The sequence below is a fragment of the Scyliorhinus canicula genome, chromosome 8, assembly GCF_902713615.1.
Source record: "Scyliorhinus canicula chromosome 8, sScyCan1.1, whole genome shotgun sequence".
Lineage (NCBI taxonomy): Eukaryota > Metazoa > Chordata > Chondrichthyes > Carcharhiniformes > Scyliorhinidae > Scyliorhinus > Scyliorhinus canicula.
In genome coordinates this window covers 91,952,396-91,976,112 of record NC_052153.1, presented here as the reverse complement: position 1 = coordinate 91,976,112, position 23,717 = coordinate 91,952,396, and positions in this window count along the sequence as shown.

Here is a 23,717-nt window from a genome sequence, read left to right as displayed (position 1 = left end):
GAGTGCCCCCACGGCACAGGCCCGCCGGCCGATCGGTGGGCCCCGATCGCGGGCCAAGCCACCATGGGGGCACCCCCTGGGACCAGATCCCCCCACGCCCCCCCCCCTCCCAGGACCCTGGAGCCCATCTGTGCCGCCAATCCCGCCGGTAAGGGAGGTGTTTTGATTCACGCCAGCAGGACCAGCATTAGACCAGTGGGACTTCGGCCCATCGCAGACCGGAGAATCGCCGGGGGGGGCCGCCAACCGGTGCGGCGCGATTCCCGCCCCGCCGAATCTCTGGTGCCGGAGACTTTGGGAGACGGCGGGGCGGGATTCACGCTGCCCCCCCCCCCCCCACCCGCCGATTCTCCGACCCGGCGGGTGGTCGGAGAATCCAGCCTCTAGTCTCTAAAAGAACACTTTTCTTAGGCCCACTCCCCATCCTTGTTATATTATGTTATGGAATATTTTGTTACTCATTTGCTTACTGCCAAGATGGTCATATGTTTGATGTTCAGTAACAGTCAAAGTCTTCAAATAACGCAAATACTGTTTATTGAGTAACGATAACAATTTAACTATGCGTTTGCTCACTCTTCATTAACTAAACAATAAATTAAATTAACAAGACTAAATTATATTAACGATGATTAACTACACCTGCACACTAAGCTCTCTACCTCTGGTCACTAGTCACTCTAAACAAGAAGAGGCGGGAACTCTCCTTGAGTTTATCTTTTATACCCATATCTGGTGCTGCCATCTAATGGTTATCTAGCTGTTACTTCTGCATGTTAACCCTTTACATACACTCAGAGATGCAGATCACTACATTCCCCCCTTTTTTTACACATTTTCTATACTTAGAAAGAAAATTGTACAACAAATTAAGATAAATAATGAGATGTATATCTGTACAAACATAACAATAATGGTGACTATACACAGTGAAGTAGTATTTATGAGTCCATTCTCTACAAGTTGAGTCTGTTAGGTTTTTTTCTCCTTCCATTTGAGCTTCTCAACTGTTGAAATGGTGAGTCTGAAATCTTTATATCTTTGTGAATGTCATCTGTTTTCTTGCTGTTAAGTAGATTTTGTCAAAAAAGTGATTCATTGAAACTTAATGTAGGAAATATCTGTGGTTGAAGTTCAATCTTCAGTAAATCTCATCTGTTGTGTCAAACAATTGCTCCATCATCAGATTTGATGATGTAGGATCGAGGTGCTGCTTGCCTGGGTACAGTGGTTGGAGCAGACCATCCTCTCTCTGGATTCTTTGGTCTGACAGTGTCATATTTTTTCAGTGAGTCTAATTTGATCGCCTGCTGATCATAGTATAGCCTCTGCTTTGAATGTTGTTCAGTGATTTTCTTGAGAACTGATATGTGATCAGGATCTTGAAATTATATTGCTGGTAAAGTGGTTCTGATGTCTCTATTGAAAAGCATTTGTGCTATTGATAGGCCTGAAACTAATGGAGTTGCTCTGTACGGTAATAAAGTATGTATGATTGTGAATCATTCGCTTTACTGATAAGTTGTTTACTGATGTGAACCTTTTTCTATCTTTCCATTGGATTGTAGGTAGTGTGGACTAGATGACACATGTCGAAAATTGTAGTTTGAAAATTCTGTTCATTCCCAACTCGCGAAATAAGGACCATTGTCCGACATTACTTTTGCGGAATTCCATGTCGCGAAAATATTTCTTTGCATGCCTTGATGACGGATGAAGACGTAAGATCATGAAGTTTCATAACTTCTGGATAGTTTGAATAGTAATCCATGATGAGAACATAGTCACGACCAGTCGCATGGAAAAGGTTGGTCCCTACTTTTGTCCATGGTGATGTGATTAGTTCATATTGTTGAAGTGTTTCTTTACACTGTGCAGGCTGCTGCTTCTGACTGGTTTCACATGTTATGACCATGTCAGTGATATCTTTGTTGATCCCAGGCCAGTATGCTGCTTGTTGTGCTCTCCTTTTACATTTCTCGATTCCAAGATGTCCCTCGTGAATTTTCTGTAGCATTTCAGAGCGTAGACTGTACGGAATTACAATTTGATCGTTTCTTAACAATAGCCCATTAACTACTGTTAACTCGGTTTGAATATTGCGATATTGTGGACATCGCCCTTTTGGCCAACCATGATATAGATGGTGCATTACCCTTAGCAAAGTTGCATCTTTCTTCGTTTCTTGCTTTATAAGCTGTAGCTTCTCATTAGTTGCCGGAAGGTTTTCTGTACATAACTTAGTTTAAGCTTCTATGTCTCTGATGAATTCTAGTGGTGTGCTCTCTGTAGCAATAGATCGTGATAATGTATTTGCAATGATGAAATCTTTTCCAGGCACATATATCAAGGTAAAGTCATACCTTTGTAGCTTCATTATGATACGCTGGAGTCGAGGAGTCATGTCGTTTAAATTCCTCTCAATGATGTGGACCATCATGATGTGGCCTATGATCCGTCTCCACAATAAAGGTTGGAAGCCCGTACACATAGTCATGGAATTTAAGTATTCCCGTCAGTAATCCAAGATATTCCTTTTATATCTGTGCATATCTGCACTCTGATGCAGTCATAGCCCTCGAAGCATATGCAACAGGAACCCAAACAGATTGATCGTCATGCTGTAAAAAAACTGCACCTATTCCGGTCCTGACTTGCATCAGTGGATAGCTTGGCTGCTCTTTTCGGGTTGAAGAAAGCAAGTCTCAGTGCGGTCATTAGTTGTTGCTTAAGATCTACCCATTCATTTTGATGACTTTGTGTCCATTCAAAAGTGGTTGGCTTTCTGATCAGATTTCTTAATGCAGACATTCGCGATGACAGGTTTGAGATAAACTTTCCCAAAAAATTAACAAAACTCAGAAATCTTAGAACAGCTTTCTTATCTTCTGGTGTTTTCACATTTTGGATTGCGGAGATTTTCACGTTATCAGGTTTGACACCTTGAGAGGATATGGTATATCTCAGAAAGTTTAATGAGGATTGTGCAATGTGCACTTTGCCTGATCTAATTCAATTCAACCTTATGGATTCGTTCAAAAACCTTTCTTAAATGACAAATGTGTTCTTCCTCGGTTGTGGACCAAATGATTATGTCATCGATATACACCCTTACACTATCGATACCCTCAGTCATGTGTTTCATTATACTATGGAAAATCTCTGAAGCGGACATTATTTCAAAAGCCATGCAGTTGAAGCAGAAGCGTCCAACTGAAGTATTGAAAGTGAGCAATAATCTGCTTGAGTCATCAAGCAGCATCCCTGCGAAGCGTCGGGTTTTGTGAAAATACGAGCATTCGCCATCTCACATGATTTATTCATGCTTAGGGATGGGATAGTGTTCCTTACGGATATTTTTATTTAAATCCCTTGGATCTATGCAGATTCGAAGATCTCCAAATGGTTTTTTAACGCATACTAGTGAGCTGACCCAGTCAATCGGTTGCGTGACTCAAGAGATGATTCCTTGTGATTGTAGTCGGTCAAGTTCTAGTTTCAACATTTCTCGCAAAGATGCAGGAACCCTCCTAGGTGGATGAATTACAGGTTATGCATCTTTTTAAAGTAAGATCTTGTACTGGTAAGGTAAAGTGCCCAAACCTTTAAATACATCAGAGTACTGTTGTAGGATATGCTGGATTTCATCTTCCATGTGCAACGTGTCCTGAGAAGTCATATAGATCCTTTGAACAAGCTGTAGTCTTTGCAAGCCCATGTGCCTAACAGTGATGATTTTTTATTTGCCACAATCTCAAATCGTAGTGTCTTTTTTATTTTCTTGTTTGTGACTTTGAGATGGCACAATCCCATTGAAGCGATCTGATTACCATTGTAGTCCTTCAGCCTACATGCAGCCGGAAGCATCTCATGTTCTCCTGGAATCGTATTGAGATCCTTGCTTGTCAGTAGATTGGCTGAAGCCCCTGTGTCAAACTTGAACAATATGGGAAAATGTTTAACTTGCACCATAGAATTCCATTCAGTGCTGGAGTTGATCATGTTGACTGGTTGAGGAGTGCTTGTTGCAGCTTTAGGTTCTTCACTTCTTTCAATTATTCCCACGAAAAACGTGTTTTCTAATGAAAAATTGTCCTCTTCTGATGAATAATTCGTTTGGTTCTCTTCTCTGATGAATCCACACTTCGAGCGTTGATGTTCCTGTGTTTTGGTTTTGGAGTTTGAAATTGCGCTGTTGATCTGCATTGTGATGCATAATGATTGGGTTTCCTACACTTTAAACATTGTTTGCCTTGAGTCGGATATTTCCTTTTCAAGTGGGCGTAGCCACATCTGTAACACGTCATGACGTCGTCTTTCTGACGCATGAGACACGTTCACGCATGCGCAGACTTCTTCTCTTCTGTCTCACGTTTTCTGGCGCAGTGCTTATGTCCCAGGTTGGAGTATGCACGTGCAAGATAGCTGCCATCCAAAACATGCTTCTTTGCTGCCTGCGACACCATTTTAACACTCTCGACCTCATGGTTGACTTTCGCACCTTTTTCACCGTGATAAAATGCAATGTATTGGTTTTTACTCTATTTATGAGCTATTCATTTTTCAATAGCGATTTTCAGGGTTAGACCTTGCTGTCTTAACAATGCTTCTCTTAGACTCTCATCACTTATGCCATACACAATTTGATCATGGATCAAATGTAATTATTTAATCATGCAAAACTGCTTAATTACAAGTTTGTGGTACTAATTTTAAATCGGTGACAAAACTAGTGAATGATTCCCAATTTTATTGCAAACATTTTGTTGAATCTGAATCTCTCAAAGATTTCATTTGTCTGAATTTTGCAATGGTCAAATTTGTTAATTATATCGAATTTGCTTTTGTCTTCCTCTTCAGAGTAGATAAAAGAGTTATAAATTTCCAGTGCATGCTGTCCTTCTATGGATAGAAGCCATGCAATCTTCCTCGCATTAGGAGCAGGGGCAGCATGGTGGCACAGTGATTAGCACTGCTGTCTCACAGCGAGATCGTTAGGTTTGATCCCGGCTCTGGATCACTGTCCGTGTGGAGTTTGCACATTCTTCCCGTGTTTGCGTGGGTTTCGCCCCCCACAACACAAAGATGAGCATGGTAGGTGGATTTGCCACGGTAAATTGCCCGGTAATTAGGAAAAAATGAATTGGGTACTCAAAATGTACTTTTTTTTAAAATTAGTAGCGGTGGTTGAATCATGAGCCTCTAGATAAATCTAAAACTGTTGTTTGAACAGTTTCCAATTGGAATTAAGATTACCGGTTGTCCTGAGTTGACGTGGAGCTTGAACGTGGTTCATCAAAGTGATTTTTCTGCGAAGCTTTCCGAGTTGAATAGTCGGTATGAAATTGTTCTTTTTTCTCGCTTTTTCTAATCTAATCCAGTAATCTAGTTAGTTTTCCTGAAGTCAAACCCTGGTACCATGTTATATTACGTTATGTAATATCTTGTTACTCATTTGCTTTTTGCTAAGATGGTCATATGCTTGATGTTCAGTAACAGTCGAAGTCTTCAAATAAAGCGAATACTGTTTATTGAGTAACGATAACAATTTAACTATGAGTTTGCTCACTCTTCATTAACTAAACAATAGATTTAATTAACAAGATTAAATATATATTAACAATGATTAACTTCACCTGCACACTAAGCTATCTCTCTCTACCTCTGATCACTAGTCACTCCAAACACAAAGAGGGGGGAACTCTCCTTGAGTTTATCCTTTATACCCATATCTGGTGCTGCCATCTAGTGGTTATCTAGCTGTTAGTTCTGTATATTAATCCTTTATATACATACAGATATGCAGATCACAACAATCCTATCCCTGTAAACCCATGACCCCACCTACCCTGCATATATTTGGACTGTGGGAGGAAACTGGAGCACCCAGGGGAAATCCACGTAGACCTGGGGAGAATGTGCAAACTCCACACAGTCACGCAAGACTGGAATTGAACCCCAGTCCCTGGTGCCATGAGGCAGCAGTGCTAAGCACTGTGCCACCATGCCACCCTGACACACCTTAGTTGCCTGAGTAATTTCCATTGCCCTGTCTAGGGTAATCTTTGATTCAATCAGAAGTTTCTTTTTCACATTTAGATTGTTAATGCCGTATGCTAAGTGATCACGCAGCATGTCACCAAACTCACAATGCTTGATCATTTGGTGGAGTCTGGCATTGAAGGTGGAGATCATCTCTCCTGGGTCCGTGGCAGCCACATTGAACGTGTATCGCTGTAGCATGATTGAGGGTGTGAGGTTGACTTGCTCCCTGACCAGCTTCACCAACTTGTCCAATTACTTTGAATGAGGAGCCTTCAGGGAAGTCAAATTCATCATATGATTGTAGTTGTAGGACCCACAAACCGCCAATAGGATAATCTTCTGTTATTTCATTATTTCATTTGCTGCAAAGAAATAATGGGACCATTCAATGTACTGGCTCCAGTCTTCAGCCCCTAGTCGAATGGATCTAATTTCCTAATCATGGGCATTATTCACTCACAGTTTGATGACAACGTCGGCACTTTTCGACTTCACTGTTACTTTTGGAGGTTTCTCTTTTCCCTCTTGAATTCTGAACCACTTCAGATTTGATTAGGATTCAGGGAATTCACATTCTTGAGAGAACTATGGATAAGTATGGGATGTTTAGGGAGCCTTGGATAACGAGGGATATAGTGACCCCATCAAAAAGAAAAATGTGGCTTTTGTTTGGTCATGAAGGGTTGGGACAGTCAAAACCTTGAGGGGTATAAAGAAAGTAGGAAGGTACTTAAGAGGGAAATTAGGAGGGCTAGGAGGGTTCATAAAATGCCCTTGGCAAGCTGAATCCCAAAGCTTTTTATTCATATGTAAAAAGCAAGAGGGTGGCCACGGAAAGGATTGGACCACTTAAGAAAGGGGACGGAATCTATATGTTGAGCCAGAGGAAATGAGTACTTTGCATCCGTGCTCACCAAAGAAAAGGATTTTGTGGAAGATGATTCTGGGGTAGGGTGTGTGGATAGTCAGGGTCATGGTAACATCAAAAAGGAGGAGGTATTGGATGTTTTAAAAGACATTAAGGTAGATTAGTCTCCTGGGCCAAATGCTTAGGGAAGCAAGGGAGGAAATTGCTGTGGCCTTGACTGACATCTTTGTATCCTCATTGGCTACAGATGAGATTCCAGAGGACTGGAGAATAGCTAATGTGGTACTGCTGTTTAAGAAAGGTAGCAGGGTTAACCCAGGAAACAATAGAACGGTGAGCCTCACGTCGGTAGGAGGTAGATTTTGGAGAGAAGTCTCAGGGACAGGATTTATACTCACTTGGAAACAAATGGTCTCATCAGTGATAGACAGCATGGTTTTGTGAAGGGGAGGTCATGCCTCGCTAACTTGATCAAGTTTTTTTTTCTAAAATTTCGAGTACCCAATTATTTTTTTTCCAATTATAGGCAATTTAGCGTGGTCAATCCACCTTACCTGCACATCTTTGGGTTGTGGGGGTGAAACCCACCCAGACATGGGAGAATGTGTAAACTCCACACGGACAGTGACCCAGGGCCGGGATTCGATCCCAGGTCCCCAGCGCCGTAGTTCCAGTGCTAACCACTGCATCGCTGTGCTGCCCTTTGATCGAGTTTTTATGAGAAGGTGACAAAAATGATTGTTGAGGGGAGGGCGCTGGATGTTGTTTACATGGACTTCAGTAAAGCCTTTGGCAAGGTGCCTCATAGCAGACTGATACAAAAGGTTAAGTGACATGGAATCAGAGGTGAGGTGGCAAGATGGATACAGAACTGGCTCGGTCACAGAAGGAAGAGGGTGGCAGTAGGAGGTTGTTTTTCTGAATGGAAGGTTGTGAGTAGTGATTATCATAGAATTTACAGTGCAGAAGGAGGCCATTCGGCCCATCGAGTCTGCACCAGCTCTTGGAAAGAGCACCCTACCCAAGGTCAACACATCCACCCTATCCCCATAACCCAGTAACCCCACCCAACACTAAGGGCAATTTTGGACACTAAGGGCAATTTATCATGGCCAATCCACCTAACCTGCACATCTTTGGACTGTGGGAGGAAACCGGAGCACCCGGAGGAAACCCATGCACACACGTGGAGGATGTGCAGACTCCGCACAGACAGTGACCCAAGCCGGAATCGAACCTGGGACCCTGGAGCTGTGAAGCAATTGTGCTATCCACAATGCTACCATGCTGCCCTAATGTTCCACAGGGAAATGTGCTGGGGCCTCTGCTGTTTGTAGGATATATAAACGATTTGGAGGAAAATGTAACTGGTCTGAATAGTAAGTTCGCGGATGACACCAAGTTTGGTGGAGTGGCAGATAGTGTTGAGGATTGTCAGAGGATACAGCAGGACATAGATAGGTTGGAGACTTAGGCAGAGAAATGGCAAATGGAGTTTAATCTGGACCAATGTGAGGTAATGCATTTTGGTAGGTTTAACATAGAGGGATAAATACCGTAAATGGCAAAACTCTTCGGAATATAGAAAGTCAGAGAGATCTAGGCGTACAGGTCCACAGATATTTGAAAGTGGCAATACAAGTGGACAAATAGTCAAGAAAGCATACGGAATGCAAGCCTTCATTGGATGGGGCATCGAATATAAAAACTGGCAAGACATGCTACAGTTGTATAAAATCTTGGTAAGGCCACACTTGGAATATTGCACACAATTTTGGTTGCCACACTACCAGAAGGATGCGGAGGCTTTAGAGAGGGTACAGAGGAGGTTTACCGGGATGTTGCCTGGCAGGGCCGGCTCAAGGCACAGGCAACTCGGGCAGTCGCCCGGGGCGCCATGTGCTAGGGGGCGCCAGAGACTCGGGTCCCGCGCATGCGCAGTTGGGCCGGTGCCAACCAGCGCATGCGCGGTGGCCGCCCTCCCCCAGGGCGGCCCCCCCGCTCGGTCCGCTCCCCCCGCCCCCCCGCCCCCCCTCGGGTCCGCCCCCCCCCACCCCCCCCCCTCGGGTCCCCCCGCCCACCCCCCCCCTCGCCCCCCCCCCCCGCCCCCCCCCCCCCCCCCCCCCCCCAAGGGCGCCGAAGTTCAGCTTGCCCGGGGCGCCAGCAACCCTAGGGCCAGCGCTGTTGCCTGGTCTGGAGGGTGTTAACTATGTGGAGAGGCTGAATAGACTCGGACTGTTTTCATTTGAATGATGGAGGTTGAGGGGTGACGTGATAAAGGTCTACAGGATTATGGGAGGCATGGATAGAGTGGATGGGCAGACACACTTTTCCAGGGTGGAGGGGTCAGTCACTAGGGGGCATATGTTTAAGGTCCGTGGGGCAAAGTTTAGAGGAGATGTGCGAGGCAGGTTTTTTTACACAGTGGGTGATGAGTGTGTGGTAAGCGCTGCCAGGGGAGGTTGTGGAAGCAGGTACATTAACGGCGTTCAAAGGACATTTCGCCAAATACATGGATAGAATGGGTATAGAGGGATACGGCACTAGGAAATGCTGAGGGTTTTGGCCAAGGGTGGTATCATGACCGGTACAGGCTTGGAGGGCTGAAGGGGCTGTTCCTGTGCTGTATTGTTTAATGTTCTTTGTTCTTGCTTAGCACACTGGGCTAAATCGCTGGCTTTTCAAGCAGACCCAGGCAGGCCAGCAGCACGGTTCAATTCCCGTACCAGCCTCCCCGAACAGGCGCCGGAATATGGCGACTAGGGGCTTTTCACAGTAGCTTCATTTGAAGCCTAATTGTGACAATAAGCAATATTTTTTTTTTGTCCAGTCCACACCACAAACGCCTTTCCCTATTTGTCCACTGCCTGAGACTGAACTAAATCGCTTGAAATATAGTTGATCCTGAGATGAGCTGCCAGGGAAATACTGTCTCACAAAAATAGCCTACTTCTAGTTCCATAACATCACTCACCTCCATCCCTGCCCCACTTTGTCTGCTGCTGAAACACAACCAAGCCTTAATTACGTCTAGGCTTGACTACCTCAATGCCCTCCAGTTTTCACTCTCCATATACTGGAGGTCACCTAAAACTGTGCTGCCCATATTCTAACTCACCCCAGGTTGCATTCACTCACCATTTCTGTGCTCACTGACCTACATTGGCTCCTGCTCTGCGATACCTTGGGCTGGATTTAGCAAACCAATTAGCCGTGGGCACAAACCTGTCATGGCCCCAAAATATTGCAAGAGGCCAAAAACGGGATTTGTGCCGGTTAGATTTTCGATCACAATGTTCCCAGCCCTCCCCGATGACGTGATCAAGTTCACGCCCAGGAAGGGCGTTATATTAAGTCGCTGGACCGCTGCACATGTGCAGTGCGTTAACCCGGAAGAACGGGTGCATGGGCATGCGTACTGGAAGCGCACACCATTAAAACTCGCGTCCAGCTTTTTTTGGACAGCTGGAACTCCTAGGTTGCATTGAATGAAAAATACAGTGACAGCGATCACTTGGTCGACTTGTCCCAATGTTATTTTTTACACTTTTTTCTTTGCACTTTGGTTTCTCGGTCTATGATAATTGAGCAGAGGCAGGAGACAGCGGGAGACATTTTCTTGGTCGGTTAATGTTTTACATTATTCATGTTTAGCATTTAGAAATACATTTTAAATACAGATAAAGTGAATTAAGATACATTGTTAATTTTTTTAAACTTTGGTTTGTCATGAGGTTGTCAATTCCATTAAAAAGATATTTTATTGTACAAAGTGAGTTTGGAGTCTCAAAATCTGTAGTCAGGCTACATCTCTGCCTGGCGAGGAAGCAAATCAATTACCCATATTGAAGAGTGTACAAGCAAAGGACATCCCAAAATGATATCAGAGGAGATGTGTGTCAGGTACTGCACTTCAGCAGCTGCTGCTTTTAGAACATAGAACATAGAACATTACAGCGCAGTACAGGCCCTTCGGCCCACAATGTTGTGCCGTCCTGTGAAACCCCTCTAAAGTCCCTCTACACTATTCCCTTATCGTCCATATGCCTATCCAATGACCATTTGAATGCGTTTAGTGTTGGCGAGTCCACTACTGTTGCAGGCAGGGCATTCCACGCCCTTACTACTCTCTGAGTAAAGAACCTACCTCTGACATCTGTCCTATATCTATCTCCCCTCAATTTAAAGCTATGTCCCCTCGTGCTGGACATCACCATCCAAGGAAAAAGGCTCTCACTGTCCACCCTATCTAATCCTCTGATCATCTTGTATGCCTCAATTAAGTCACCTCTTAACCTTCTTCTCTCTAACGAAAACAGCCTCAAGTCCTTCAGCCTTTCCTCATATGATCTTCCCTCCATACCAGGCAACATTCTTGTAAATCTCCTCTGTACCCTTTCCAATGCTTCCACATTCTTCCTATAATGTGGTGACCAGAACTGCACACAATACTCCAAATGCGGCCGCACCAGAGTTTTGTACAACTGCAACATGACCTCATGGCTCCGAAACTCAATTCCTCTACCAATAAAAGCTAACACACCGTACGCCTTCTTAACAACCCTCTCACCTGGGTGGCAACTTTCAGGGATCTATGGACATGGACACCGAGATCTCTCTGCTCGTCAACACTACCAAGAATCTTACCATTAGCCCAGTACTCTGCCTTTCTGCTATTCGTTCCAAAATGAATCACATCACACTTTTATGCATTAAACTCCATTTGCCACCTGTCAGCCCAGCTCTGCAGCTTATCTATGTCCCTCTGTAACTTGTAACATCCTTCTGCACTGTCCACAACTCCACCGACTTTAGTGTCATCTGCAAATTTACTCACCCATCCTTCTACGCCCTCCTCCAGGTCATTTATAAAAATGACAAACAGCAACGGCCCCAAAACAGATCCTTGTGGCACACCACTAGTAACTGGACACCAGTCAGAGCATTTCCCATCAACCACCACTCTTTGTCTTCTATCAGCTAGCCAATTTCTGATCCAAACTGCTAAATCACCCTGAATCCCATGCCTCTGTATTTTCTGCAATAGCCTACCGTGGGGAACTTTATCAAACGCTTTACTGAAACCCATATACACCACATCAACTGCTTTACCCCCATCCACCTGTTTGGTCACCTTCTCGAAGAACTCAATGAGGTTTGTGAGGCACGAACCCTTCACAAAACCATGTTGACTATCTCTAATCAAATTATTCCTTTGCAGGTGATTATACATCCTATCTCTTATAAACCTTTCCAAGACTTTTCCCACAACAGAAGTAAGGCTCACTGGCCTACAGTTACCGGGGTTATCTCTACTCCCCTTCTTGTACAAGGGGACAACATTTGCTATCCTCCAGTCCTCTGGCACTATTCCTGTAGACAAAGCTGACTTAAAGATCAAAGCCAAAGGCTCAGCAATCTCCTCCCTAGCTTCCCAGAGAATCCTAGGATAAATCCCATCCGGCCCAGGGGATTTATCTATTTTCACACTTTCCAGAATCGCTAACACCTCCTCCTTATGAACCTCAAGCCCTTCTAGTCTAGTAGCCTGTATCTCAGTATTCTCCTTGACAACTTTGTCTTTTTCCTGTGTGAATACTGACGAAAAATACTCACCTAGCACCTCTCCTATCTCCTCGGACTCTACGCACAACTTCCCACTACTGTCCTTGACTGGCCCTACTCTTACCTTAGTCATTCTTTTATTCCTGACATACCTATAGAAAGCTTTAGGGTTATCCTTGATCCTACCTGCCAAAGACTTCTCATGTCCTCACTTGGCTCTTCTTAGCTCTCTCTTTAGAGCCTTCCTAGCTAACTTGTAACTCTCAAGCGACCCAACTGAACCATCACGTCTCATCTTCACATAAGCCTCCTTCTTCCTCTTGACAAGTGATTCAACTGCTTTAGTAACCCATAGTTCCCTCACTCGACCACTTCCTCCCTGCCTAACAGGTACATACTTATCAAGGACATGCAGTAGCTGTTCCTTGAACATGCTCCACATTTCCATTGTGTCCATCCCCTGCAGTTTTCCTCTCCAGGCGATGCATCCTAAGTCTTGCCTCATCGCATCATAATTGCCTTTCCCCCAGCAATAACTCTTGCCCTGCGGTTTATACCTATCCCTTTCCATCGCTAAAGTAAATGTAATCGAATTGTGGTCACTATCACCAAAATGCTCACCTACCTCCAAATCTAACATCAGTCCTGGTTCATTACCCAGTACCAAATCCAATATGGCCTCGCCTCTCCTTGGCCTATCTACATACTGCATCAGGAAACCCTCCTGCACACATTGGACAAAAACGGATCCATCTAAAGTACTCGAACTATAGTGTTTCCAGTCAATATTTGGAAAGTTAAAGTCCCCCATAACAACTACCCTGTTATTTTTGCTCCTATCCAGGACTTTGAACTTGTAAAATTAACAACTGGATTGGCAAAACCCTCCCCTTCCTCCATCCCATTTCCCCTCTTTCCTCCCTCCCTCTCTCCCCTCTACCCTCCCTCTTCTCCTTTTCCCCCTTTACAAATAGACCAAACTGTTGTGTTTAAGTAAAAAAATATATTTAATTGCAAGAAATTTGCAAAAGTTGAGGTCATTTTATGTCATTGTTCAGCTGATAAAATTAAATGTTAACTGGTTTCAAAGTTTTGTACTGATAAAATTATTTTTATTAGTAAACGTTTTACATTGAACTTTACAAGCTTCTACAAATGTCTTACTGAAACATCAAAATACAACATTTAACTATGAGATAATTATAAATGAATAAGTTAATTAAAGTAAACAAGGCATAAACACAATAACATGGGTAACATAGCGACACACTGGTCAGCACTGCTGCCTCACAATACCAGGGACCTGTGTTCAGTTCGGACCTTGGGTGACTGTGTGGTGTTTGCACATTCTCCCCATGTCTGCATGGGTTTCTTCAAACCATAGAATCGAACCGTGGAATTACTACAGTGCAGAAGGAGGCCATTCAAGTCTGAAAAAAAGCCCACACTCTCTGCCCTATCTCTGGGCGGCATGGTAGCACAATGGTTAGAACTGTCGTTTCACAGCTCCAGGGTCCCAGGTTCGATTCCAGGCTTGTGTCACTGTCTGCATGCTCTCCCCATGTCTGCATGCATTTCTTCCGGGTGCTCCGGTTTCCTCCCACAGTCCAAAGATGTGCAGATTAGGCGATTGGCCATGCTAAAATTGTTCCTTAGTGTCCAAAGATCTGCAGGTTAGTTGGAGTTGCGGGAATAGGGTGGGGAATTGGGCAGAGGTGGGACGCTCTTTCAGAGGGTCAGTGCAGACTCAATTGACTAAATGGCCTCCTTCTGCACTGTATGGATTCTATGATTCTATGTCAGAAAAGACTAAGTTAGAAATTCAATTTTTCATGGTTACAGCTTTAACTTCATCTGTATATAACCTTTGTGTGTGTGATATGAGGCGAGTGTTTGAGTCATTGCATTCAAACATTTGGGGCAAGTGTATGATTATAATAGGCACAAAGGGCCCCAAAAACATTAGTCCAAGACGTTTTGGGCGAGGTTCTCCGCAAATGCGGAGAATCGTAAAGGCTGCCGTGGGACAGGCCGTGACCCACGGCAGCCTTTACGGCCACTTCCAGGGCCGATTCTCCCCCCCCGGGCGGGGCTAGGAGCGCGGCCCCGTGTGTCAAGGCCGCACGTCAAGCGTCACGGCGGCTGACGTGGCCGATGACATCAGCCGCGCATGCGCAGGTTGGACAACGCCAACCCGCGCATGCGCAGTTAGCGTCTTTCTCCTCAGCCGCCCGGCAAGACGTGGCGGCTTGATCTTGCCGGGCGGCGGAGGGTAAAGAGTACGTCTGTTTTGGACGCTGGCCCGACAATCGGTGGGCACCTGTCCCCTCCCGAGTACAGTCGTGGTCCTCCCGTGCCAATCGGGCCTCTAGATGCCCCAAACGGGCATCTGACGCCTGTTTCACGATGGCAGCGAGCAGGTGTGTTTGCTGCCGTGGTGAAACGGGCGTGAAGGCTCGGCCCATCGGCCTCGGAGAATCCGAGGCTCGCCTTTTTTACGGCGAGCGGCGATTCGTGGCATGGGTCGGGCGTGGGGGGGGGAGAATAGCGGGAGGGCGTGAAAAATGTCAGGAGGCCCTCCCGCTATTCTCCCACCTGGCGTGGGGGGCGGAGAATCGCGCCCTTTATTTCTGGTACAAAGTAAAGCAGTACAACGGGAGAGAGCAGAGAGGACAATTAGTCCCAGCCACGACCATCTGAAGATTCCGGTGTCTTCTGGCCCAGCTTTCATTGAGTGAAATTGATGAGCCTCCACCCCCGGGAGGGGGTAGGGGAATCGTATTTCCGTCAAACGCACCAAAGGTATTACATAACTGATAGAGTGTCTGAATTTGTAAGAATTCTCTTATTGAGGAATTTTATGGATGAGAAGCTAACACCAGATGGCAGGGACCTATTAAAGATTAATTATGGGCCCTGGTAACTGGTCAATTGGCTCAAATGGTTTGTATAATAGGGGACTAATTAGCTGTTGAAGCCAAAAGAAATGGGTTCAGAATTATATTTGCGCAGTGGAGAGAAGAAAGGTTCAAAGGAAGGGTTTGCCATATTGGTAGTTTGAAAATCACTCGTTTTACTGAGACTTTGAGTTTGAGTTAATATGTTCTTAGCATTTTCTGCTAAATTTAATGGAAGCCATTTTAATGAAAACAAAATCAGTATTATTCAAAACCAGTCATATTAGTTAAATAGATGGCCTTAATTGTGAGATAATTAAAGAATGAGTAATTCATTAATAGATATATTAGAAAGGCTGGAAATTTAATTTGGAACACAAATGTTTATAACTGTTATAATTAGAAACATTATGGATTGGATTGGATTTGTTTATTGTCATGTGGACCAAGGTTTTTCTCCGAGCAGCTCAACAGATCATTATGTACATGAAAAGAAAAGGAAATAAAAGAATATACATAATAGGGCAAGACAAGGTACACAATGTAACTGCATAACACCGGCATTGGGTGAAGCATTAACATATGATTCTTAAGACTCTGAAATTGCTGTGGGAATAAAATAATTGTGTGCGTCTCAGGCCCCAGAATAAAGAGATAACATGAATGTTAACCTTGACGAGGAGAGCTGAGTAGCCCCTTGACTAAGGGACCACAACTCCAAATGACAGACAGCTATTGGTCAAGACTCAGCCTATCTCAAGATAAGAGATAAAGTTTGAGAAGATGCATTGTTTTTAAGATGAGACAATATGCATGATTAAAAACCAATGGGATAATTTCTTATTTATTCTTAAGAATAAAGGACGATCCTATATTCTTATTCATTATTGACAGTAAAGAAGTAGAAAAAAGTAAAATCGCCATAGACCCAGATGACCATAGGCTGCTTTCCTCTTTGCAGGGCATAACTGACTGGTGGTGATTTAACCTGAGGATTAACCTCAGGCAAGGGGTATGTTGAGAAGGTGTGTCCTTCATGAATAACCTCAGCCAGTAGAGAGAGAGAGAAGAGACAAGAGAGTGATTTGGTCTGAGAAGGATGGTGAGAATTCTGTTCAATTGCTAAAGTTAAGATTTCTCCTCTTACTGTTAAGTACTGCTAATTGCCACTTCTTTTTATCTTCCTGACTTGTTACCTTTTTAATTCTTAATAGACTTTCTGAATTTATTGTTTGACGTGTTATTTCATTCCAGGTGGATAGGTCTCGAGGACCTGCGTGATTTGCAATTTGCAAACATGTGATACACATAAATCTTAGTTTATAAATCAAAAAGATATGTATAGCCCCTATTTGACATCAAAGACCTACAGAAGTCTGAAAAAAACCACAAGAAATCTGAGAAGTATGCAAGCCTTTTTGACATTTTTGCTCATTCCATTGTCGGATGCGGGAAGTATAGCCGGTTAAGCTGTGTTAATTGCTACCTGATCAGTGAAGTCATATTTTATGCTCAATAAATCTTTCCACTTTGCTGCAATTTGATGGTCTTGCTGACAACTTATTTATCATGCTGAATTCCTTACAGAGTGTTGGGTGTGACTTTATTATTGCAAATTATTCCTATACAAGTAAAATAGTCACTAAAACATTTTTTTAAATCTACTTGTCCTGTTTGCCTTTTACATTTCATTTCTCTCTACTCCAATTTCGCTCTGCTGTTTATTCTTTCCAATGTTAGTATTATTTAGGAGAGCGGGCAAAGAAGTGGCAGATGGAATACAGTGTGGAAAAGTGTGAGGTTATGCACTTTGGAAGGAGGAATGGAGGCATAGACTATTTTCTAAATCGGGAAATGCTTAGGAAATCTGAAGCACAAAGGGACTTGGGAGTCCTTGTTCGAGATTCTCTTCAGGTTAGCGTGCAGGTTCAGGCGGCAGTTAGGAAGGAAAATGCAATGTGCAGGATTCTCTGTTGGCCAATACCGAAATCATGGCTTGCGAGCGGGCAGATAACAGCATTGACAGGAAAATATCGGGAGGCGCTGGTCTGACTCCGAATTACAATGCTCAGCCCCCTCCAAAACAGCGTCACTGTGAAGCATGCAAGGCTTAATTGAAACCACATTTACAGCTCATTAACGGGACTACCCAGATCAAAGCCAGCACACCCTTCCTTAGATACGGTTGAGGACTCTGGGTCTATACTCGTTGGAGTTTAGAAGGGTGCCGCGAAATCTTATTGAAAATTACTGGATACTGCGAGGCCAGGTGGAGTGGACGTGGAGAGGATGTTTCCACTTATGTGAAAAATCAGAGGGCAGAACCTCAGACTAAAGGGACGATCCTTTAAAACAGAGATGACGAGGAATTTCTTCAGTCAGAGGGTGGTGAATCTGTGGAACTCTTTGCTGCAGAAGGCTGTGGAGGCCAAACCACTGAGTGTCTTTAAGACAGAGATGTATAGATTCTTGACTAATATGGGATCTGGGGTTATGGGGAGAAGGCAGGAGAATGGGAATGAGAAACAGAACAGCCATGATTGAATGGCGGAGCAGACTCGTTGGGTCAAGTGGCCTTATTCTGCTTCTATATCTTATGGTCTTATAGCCTTATTTTGTTAGAAGTAAAGAAAATATAAAGGCTTGCATTCATAAAACAATTAATCATGTTTCTGTGATGAGTATTGGAATTTAAGATATATTGTATTTTGTGTATCTTGCTGTAGTGTTTTATAAAATTCTGGTTGGCAAGCCAGCTAGGCTTTTTGGGAGCCCGAAGTGCAATTAAAGCATTGTAAAAGCTCAGGCTAATGGATTTTTGTTTGGGTTATGGGACTAGATAGTTGGAGACATTGGGCAGGATTCTCCGTTGCCCGTTGCCAAAATCGTATTCGGCTATTGAGCAAAGAATGGGTCCATCACAAAATCGGGGCCAGCGGAAGTTTGTAGCCAGTCAGCCATGCTCTGCCCCTCCAAACTGGCATCAGCAATGTTCCGTCCCTGATGGGCCGAGTTCCCAATGGTGCAGACCATGGGTGGTCACACAAATCGTGAACCCGGGCGTGTTGGCTGCGGACTGTATCCAGCGCCGCCACACCCGGCCAGGATCCATGCCTCTGGCCGGGGGGGGGGGGGGGGGGCTTCTGTGAGGGTTGGGGGAATGGTGGGGGGTGGCCAGGAGTGGGCTGTGGGGTCGGGGATGGCTGGTTGGATACGCGCACAGCAGACACCATGTTGTACGGCGAGAGCGCTGCAGGTCGTCAGCCGTGCACATGCATGGTCCGGGACCCAGCCATTCTCCGGAAGTTTTCAGCGTGGGAGGTGGGAATTTCACTCGGCGCCAGGGCTAATCCCTCACCGGTCCTGGAATCGGTGACAGTTTCACGGCACTTAGCCGCTGAAATGGAGAATCCAACCCATTGTGTTTCAGCTTGGAAAAATTATGTAGTTAATGGGAGGAACCAAGGGATGAAGTAGTCAGATGTTGAAGTTTCAGTTTAGGTTTTAGAGTGGGAAGTGAATGGAGGTCAAGCATCTGCTCTCTATACAGTTCAGTTAAAGATCTGTCTGTAGACAGACTAATAGTTTGTTACAAAGCAGTTCAGAGTTTTAGTTGGGAGCTGGAACCCAAGCTATGAAGGAAGATTCTGAAGACTTCAGATGATCCTGCATTGTTCTGACAGGGTCAGGTCTCTTTCTTGAAAGCAGTCTCAAAAGATCTCTCTTTACAAAGTGGTGTTTCAAGATATCTCTGTACAGTAAGTATTCCTGAATGCTAACCCTATTTAAAAGAGGTTTGGGATTTGAAATGGTTCTGTATTTTGAATGGAAGTAAAGATACCAGTTAAGGGTTATTATGTCACTATTGATTGGAATTGTTTTAGGGGTAATTGTAAGCTATTTTATTGTGTGACGTTAAAGATATTTTAATACTGTGTTTGTAATAAAGTTATTTTTGACATGCCATATCCCTATTTTGCATGAAATCACTCCTGGAGTGATGTAGCCTTTCCTCACAATCTTACAAAATTAAAATAAATATTGGGCTTTCTGTCCAGTATCCGAGCCACTGCTGCCGTCTGGTCTGGGAGCATAATATTTAACAGAAATTTCACATCGAATGTTATTTGAGTATAGTGGCTTGTAGGTAAACAAGTATCTTATTTGATCTATTCTATACCTGTCACTTAAATTTAAAATATTTTCCTTCTTTCTGCCTCCAAAGATCCACCCTGCATTTTGAAGGCGTCAGCCACAAGAATATTTTAACCTCTAATTGGAGTCAAAGGCCAGAGTCACCATATTACAAATTAAAATTGAAGGATGGAAAATCATGGACTCGGTATACCGGATTGCTCAATACATGCTGCTGCTGGGCCTGTGAGGCGAGCTCTTTAAAATTATCTCTCTGAAACTTTGCAAATGTATTTTGTGACTGGTTGATGAGCCTTTGAACAGTTTTCATTCAAATTTCTTAAATTTGGAGCAGCATTTTGGCCAGAAGGAATTTGGTGCTGGCTCTCAGACGCTTCTAGCCTCTAAACCACACAAGGAGCTATGGATAGGGGCATTCTAACACAATCAGGAAGACACTTGTTGGGTTTCACAAGTGGGAACTAGCCTGCTTCACTAACTGAGTCTGATCATGTTGCAGAGTAGTATAATATAGGGATCTCCAATTGGACTATAATTTGGATAAATTGCATTAACTCCGTGTAGGAAGCAAATACTCTCCTCTGGCTTTTTAAAAATTAACTTTCGGGCGTGCTGGTTAGGCCAGCATTTATTGCCCATCTCTAGTTGCCCTTCAAAAGGTGATGGTGAATTGCCTTCTTGAACCGCTGCAGTCCTTGTAGTGTTGGTACACCCACTGTGCTGCTAGGAAGGGAGTTCCCGGATGTTTCCCCAGCAACAGCGAAGGAATGGCGATATATTTCCAAGTCAGGGTTGTGAGTGGCTTGGAGGGGAATCTCCAGGTGGTGGGGTTCCCAGGTATCTACTGCTTTTGTCCTTCTAGATGGTAGTGGTCATGGGTTTGGAAGGTGTTGTCTTAGGAACCTTGGTGAGTTACTGCAGTGCATCTTGCAGATGGTAAACATGACTGCCACTGTTCATCAGTGGTGGCGGGTTTGAATTATTGTGGAAGGGGGAGCAATCAATTGGGCTGTTTTGGTCTGGATAGTGTTGAGCTTTTTGAGTGTTATTGGAGCTGCGCTCATCCAGGCAAGTGAAGAGTATTCCATTCCACTCCTGACTTGTAAATGGTGGACAGGCTTTGGAGGGGTCAGGAGGTGAGTACCTCGCCGTAGGATTCCTTGTCTTTGATCTGCCGTGGTAGCCACAGTATTAATGTGGCTGATCCAGTTCAGTTTCTGATCAACGGTAACCCCCAGGATGTTGATAGTGGGGGATTCAGCATTGGTAATGCCATTGAATGTCAGGGCATTGTCTAACAAAATTGTTAGATCCTGTCTTGTGGGAGATGGTCATTGCCTGGCACTTCTGTGGCGCAAATATAATTTGTCAGCCCAACCTGGATGTTGTTCAGGTCTTGCTGCATTTGGACATGGACTGCTTCATTATCTGAGGAGTCACGAATGGTGCTGAACATTGTGCAGCCATCTGCAAACATCTCCGCTTCTGACCTGATGATGGAAGGGAGGTCATTGATGAAGCAGCTGAAGATGGTTGGGTCTAGGACACACTCTGGGTTATGCTCAATCTGCTGATGGACTGGCACCAATACAAACTTGAAAACAGAAGATATGGCTTACTTTATTAGATGCTGAGAGCTGCATGGCTTGCAAGTTGTCAACAGAGATACGAACGCAGAAGACAGAAAATATGTTTAAACTATTTCCTCCTCAAATGAAGGGTGAGAAAAAGCGGTTGCTAGCTGATTGCATCACTTTCAGTATTCCACAAAACGTATTCATATTTGTGGTTGCAAGTAACATTCCGATTTACGTATCATTGGTGTAATTCCGCAGTAGTCACAATGAAGGCAATAACGTTCTGTATGTCCATGAAGATTTTCTCTCGATGATTGACCTGTTGGCATTTTATATAATGAGAAGTGGGGGGGGGGAGGCAGGGGAATGACAGCTGGAAGGAGGGCATGGGAAATGATAACAAACTTGGCATCTACAGGAACAGAGAGCAAGGAAAATCCGGGCGAAAGACGGGACGAACGGCTGAAGCGGAGATGAACGCGAAACGGCAACAGCAGCAAAATCCGTCCGGGAGAAGCAAGTGACAACACCAACACTAGATCCATTCGCATATTGCCCTCTGTAATTGTTTCTCCGGCACCCAAATGTATATGTATCTTCACAGTCCCCTCCCCCCCCCCCCCCCCCCCCCCCCCCCCACCCACACAAACAGATGCTTACTTATGTCTTAAAAGTAATTTTGCCAATTGTACAGAGCTGCCGCTGTTGAGCTAGTGCATAATACCTTCCAGCTATTTTATTTTATTTCTTTTTTTTTGGTTTGTTTGTGTGTGTTCTTCTCTTCTATGTATATATATTTAATTCTGTGTACATAATGGTAAATATACTATGTTGAAAAACCCAATAAAAAACATTCATTAAAAAAAATTATATAATGGGGAGCATTGTTTTGAGCCTTCTGTTGTGTTGGAATTTACTTCCATTTAATGTTTATTGTTCAGGATTATAGGTTTGCTCAGAAAATTATAAAATAATTCCTACAACCTTTAAAAATGTACCCATTATTTAAAGTAAACTGGTGTGGTGTTAACACATTTCTGGATCATTATCTTTGTCTAATCTAAGGGAAAAACTTGCAATTTTACAAAATGTTTCATATCCTCAGATTATCTCAAAGTCCTTCACAGCCAAACAAATTGCTTTTGAAATGCAGATATTGTTGTAATATAGACAAACATGGAACTCAATTTTCACAAGTCACTGCCACAAAGCACCAGGAAATAACCAGTTAACTATTTTGATGATTATGGCCAGGACACCATGAGAATTTGCTTGTCCTCTTGAAAAGCAGCCTTTACTTCCATCTGAACAGGCAGATGGAATGGATTTCACGGGCGGGATTCTCCCCTACCCGGCAGAGCGGGGGGTCCCAGCGTAGCGGAGTGGCGCCAACCACTCCAGCGTCGGGCCTCCCCAGAGGTGCGGAATTCTCCGCACTTTTGGGGGCCAAGCCCTCACATTGAGGGGCTAGGCCCGCGCCGGAGCGGTTGGCACCACGCCGACTGGCGCCAAAACCGGCATAACGGCCTTTGACACCCGCCGCCCGGTGCCGGGGCTGGCCGAAAGGCCTTCGCCGGTTCCCGCATACGCCGGTGCATCAGCTGCCGCTGACGTCACCATCGGCGCATACGCGCTGGGGGATTCTCTTCCGCTTCCGCCATGGTGGAGGCCGTGGCGGCGGCGGAAGAAAAAGAGTGCCGCCACGGCACTGGCCCACCCCCCGATCGTGGGCCTGGCCACCGTGGGGGCACCCCCCGGGATCCAATCGCCCCGCCCCCCCCAGGACCCTGGGGGCCCGCTCGCGCCGCCAATCCCGCTGCCACCAGAGGTGGTTCAAACCACGGAGACGGGAGAGGCCTCCCAGCGGCGGGACTTCGGCCCATCGCGGACCGGAGAATCACAGCAGGGGGCTCGGAGAATTTCGCCCCACATCTCATTTGAAAAGCAACGGGCGTGATTCTCTGACCCCCAAGCCGGGTGGGAGAATCACGGGAGTGCCGGGCGATTCCCGCCACGCCGCCCTGGCACCCGCATGCGATTCTCCCACACCCCCCCCCCCCCCCCCCCCCCAAACGGCGTGCTGTGTTTTACGACAGGCCTCTCGGAGAATCGCCGCTTGCCGTTTCTAACAGTCGAGCAGCAGTTCTCCGGCCCGGCTGGGCCAAGCGGCCTGCCCAATCTGACCGGTTCACGCCGGCGCCAACCACACCTGGTCGCTGCCGGCGTGAACAGCGCGCGAACAATGCGTGTGTTGCCTGTGGGGTGGGGGGGAGGGAGGATCGAGCACCAGGGGGGTGCTCAGGAGGGGTCTGGCCCGCGATCGGTGCCCACCGATCGGCGAGCCGGCGTCTCTAAAGGACGCACTCTTTTTTCTCCGCCGCCCCACAAGTTCAATCCTCCATGTTTTGCGGGGCGCCGCGGGGAGGACGGCAACCGCGCATGCGCGAGTTGGCACCGGCAAACCTGCGCATGCACGGGTGACGTCATTTAAGCGCTGCCGGCCGCGTCATTTATGCGGCGCCGCTTTGACGCGGGCGCCAAGGCCCGGCGCGCGAAATTGACGCACTGCCGCTCCTAGCCCCTTCAGGGTGGGAGAATACGGGGCGAGGA